The following is a 4354-nucleotide window of genomic DNA, read 5'->3' on the forward strand; positions in this document are numbered from 1 at the left end:
TGCAGAAGAGCAGCTTAGAGAGAGAAAGGTCGTTGCGAATGTTAGAGCAAGGGAAAGATTATGAGAAGTGAAGAATGCAGGTCGCTCGAGGCGTATTTATAAAAGAAATCACAGCTGGGATTAGGCGACTCTTCGTCTTCCCATCCTAATCACGCCAGGTGTTATTGAATGGTACCCAGCTGTGAAGCAACTTCCTTTAATGAGCTCTGACAGTAGGCGCGGAAATCGAGGTGACGATTGTAATTCCCTGGCAATGCTTCATCTTCCCACTCCAGTTCAAGTCAGCTTTACCCATGTCGGTCTGCAACCTACTAAGCAAGATACGTCTATGCTAGACATACCGGCTTGGGGGCTAGTTGTATGGGGGCTGACTAAGTTCCATACTGGTCTAACTAGACCCGTAAGTATTGTTGTGGTCACACACGCTTACTACAGAACCGTTGACTTCGTCATGCCGGTTCAATTAGGATGCCTAGCCGGCATCCCTCTCCGGGTGTTTTAGCAAAGGCTTGGGCTTGATCCAACTTCCATCTACCACTGCCTACGGGCCTAAAAGATAGAAGTTCAGCATAAGATAAAGGAGTATCTCAAAGGGATATCCTGAGGAATATTCCAATAACAACAAAATCCTACTTGGATATGGGCCTCGACGGACTCCTTATAAATGCTCCCCTGATCTGAGTCATGAGGTACGTTGACTTACACAATCATGCTCCATTTGAGAGCTACCGGCTTTATCCATTACTGACTTAGGCATCGGAGGGGTTTTCCTCGGATCCACCCCTGAGGCTAGTTTACGTGTTCTCTCTTGCAGGAACTGGAACTGGCTTCATTGACTGAGGACTTACCGGTTCGTACCCTATAACTTGTCCCATACTGGAACACATAGTTGGAATCATTACAATCAATTTTCCTAATTCTATCACATTGACTCGATTTACATGCATTAAATTTGTTTATACTAGTTCTAAAAAGACAAAAAGGTCGCCCCCTGTATCTCTAAAACCCTATTATTCTTCCCTACCCTTTCTTTATCAGTTAGGGTCTGCCATGGATGTTTTCAACTATGGTAAACCCTTTTTACCCTTTTATTTTCAATTTTTAGTACCTTTTCTCATTTTGCGTAATAAAATAGTACTCCCTCAGTTTCTTTATCATTCTCACTTCAAATCTTGACACTATTCATACTTAGAGAGAACCTTCTTAATTTTTTTCAATTTATAGGAAAAAATATAGTCATGTGGGTTCTTGTTTGATTCATCCCAATTAGTACATTATTAATATTCAATCGTTATAATTTTTACTAATATATAATGAAAGATATTTAAGTTCAAAGATGTGCATTGGAAGATATGCACTGAAAAGTGAGAAAGATAAAAAAAACAGAGGGAGTATCTCTTTATGAGATTTTTTTAGTCTCTGTTGTGTAGATCTTCTTCTCCCTTATATGAGTTGTGATTATGGTTTTTTTTTTTAGGTATGACAAATTATTCTTACTGGTTGAAGTTTGAGACTCAACATGACGGTATTGGAATCTCAAATGCGATTAACATTGCTCGATCAAGAATGTAATCTCAAACTATGTCAGAATGATAGACTTACTCATTAGTCGCTGATTGATTCAAAAAAAATATAAGGGAGTTGCGATGTATTGCTCGATATGATTCATTGTAGTTTTTTTGAGAATGAATTTGATTAAATTTGTTTAATTATATCTTGTTTTTTAATATCTATTGTAGATGTCGTTTGGCGTTCAATTAATAAAATTTCTCAATCAATTTTTATTTTATTTCATAACAACTTGCCTTTTTATTTTATTGGAGGGGGACCGACTTGGCTAATTCGCCTAATCATAATGTGTATTGCATTATTTTGATAGTAACAAGTTTGATTTGAAATCATTAGGGTACAAAATCATTGAAATGTGTCTTCAGTATCTCCCTATACTGAAAGACTAATCCCTAATCTACGTCCGCAGGTGGTCCTACGTAGTAAATATCAGAGAGGACAGAATCAGGAGTGGGTGTACTTAGTCCATCAAAAGAGGGATCGGATAATGGCAGCACCCACTTTCAATGGCAAGGAAAATTGCACCCCTCAAAACATTGATTTCAGCTTTGCCTACTTTTTAGTCAGGGGGATGGACCAAATAGCCAAACTATAGTACTTCAATCATAAACAACGCATTATATGCTTATATTACTTATTTGATCATTAAAACCAAAAATTTCTTAACTTAGTTGTTAAGACTGATATGATGTGAACGATAGGTCACAAATTTGAATTTCCTTCATTTTCTTAGTACTTTATACTGTCTTTATAGCTCATATAGATAAAAAAAAAAAAAAAAACAAACTTATTTAATCATTAACTTGTTGTAACCATATAAGATTGTTTAAGCATAAGTATACCTACCTTGATTAATGCGGAAGCAATTAAGGTTTAATATGAGCCATTATATTAAAATCACCCAGTCATGCACTAGTATAAAAGTTTAATAATGTTTAATGTTCGGAGGAAAAATGTATAAATTTGCTATCATGAAATATGCTAAAAGAAAAAGTTATACATTGACAACATATAAAAGAATATACTTTAATTTATATATTTCATTCTATTTTTTTTACTTTTGACATTCAAGCCAAATGTCCATATAATGTTCATTCAAGTTTCTTAGGCTTACTGTAACATCTTAATCATTATGAGATGCATAAAATATTTGATGAACAAGTGAAAAAAAAAAAAAAAAAACCGTGCTAGAGTGACTTCATCGATGTAGAAATTGGTTGATTGTGAGTATACTTGTATTTTGGGATTAATATAATTGAGGTGATCAGACTAAACAATTTTCTACTCTAATCCTTTAACTCCAATGATTACTCTTAAATAATAGGTTTGATGGAATGCCTGCTTTTGTTTTTGATCTCTAGATCACTTTCGAAGTCACTTTAGCTCAACTACGACGAAGTCTCGCATTGGTAAAATGATGCTAAATAATTTGTTTTGGCACGGTGACTCATGAAATGGCATATTTGGAGTTAGTAGGTAGACTAATTGTTTCTTCTTTGTTTTTGTTTCTTTCTGCTGAGATAGATTAAGTGGGCATTTGGTTCAATGAAAGGGGAAAGAGATATGGTTTAAGAAAGAGAAATGGCTTTAAAAAGTAAAAGAAAACACTTTGTTAAAAAATGTTGTTTGGTTTGAGAACTTATCTTTCTCCTGTCACTATTTTTCCTCATTCTTCACCCCCCTCCCCTCCCAAGTACCCCCACCCCTATCCTTCACCGCCGCCCTTTCACTACCGCACTCTTTCTGCCATCTATCAATGTCACCCTTTCACTGTCGCCTATCAACACTGCCCTTTCACTGTGGCCTATCAACAACGCCCAACACTACCTCCCCACCTCACCATCACCTCACCGCCTCCCCTCACCAGTTCCCATCCTTGCTTCTTTTCCTTCTCTACCACCATTAAAGGCCGTATTTGAAGTTTTAAAGGTCGAATTTGATAAAAAAAAACTTCAAATTTGATGTTTTTATGGCTGAATTTGACCATCTAAAGCCATAATCATTATTAGAGCTGGGTTTTTTCGAGTGGGTTTGGGTATTTCAAGGGGGTGGGGGTGACTAACTGGGTGATGGATTTATTTTTTCAGGTTGGGTGATTTTTTTCGCGACAATTGGGGGGTGGAAATTTGTGGTGGTAGCGGGGTGGAAATTTGTGGTGGTTGTGTGGTGGGATGTTTCTAGTGTTTTAGATGGTAGGATGAGTGATTTCCGATTGGATGGTATCGTTGGCACGGGTGGCGGTGCTGTTGGTGAGGGTGCTAGGGTTTAGGTGGTCGTGTGGTGGTTCTGATGGCTAAACAAATATCAATAGATTAAAATGACTAAACAAATATCAAGAAACAGAATCAATAGATTTGTTTCACTTACCCTTTCTTTAAGCCCCCAACCAAACGCCCCTAATTGTTTCTTTGTCGATGAATTAAGTACCTATTATTCTTATGATTATAAGGTATTGGTATGATATATTTATTAAGTAACAATCGGTATCTGTCAAAAAATCTTGAAATTTTAGACTTTTTTACATTTGCGCACTAAATTTTTTACCTAGCTGCTTCAGACTTTTCACTTACCCTCCAAACTCCAAAGTGGAAAGTGAAAAGACAAAAATTACTTTAACCCTTTTGACACCTTTTTATTTTGCAATTTGCATTTTATTAAAATTTCAAAATTTATGTAACTTACTTTATGAAATGTATGTGATGAATCCAATTTTTCAAATTTCAATGATTCAATCATCAGAAAACATTATAAACCAAAATCAGGAAAAAATTGATAGAGTATATTA

Source organism: Beta vulgaris, chromosome 8, assembly GCF_026745355.1.
Source record: "Beta vulgaris subsp. vulgaris cultivar EL10 chromosome 8, EL10.2, whole genome shotgun sequence".
NCBI classification, from domain to species: domain Eukaryota; kingdom Viridiplantae; phylum Streptophyta; class Magnoliopsida; order Caryophyllales; family Amaranthaceae; genus Beta; species Beta vulgaris.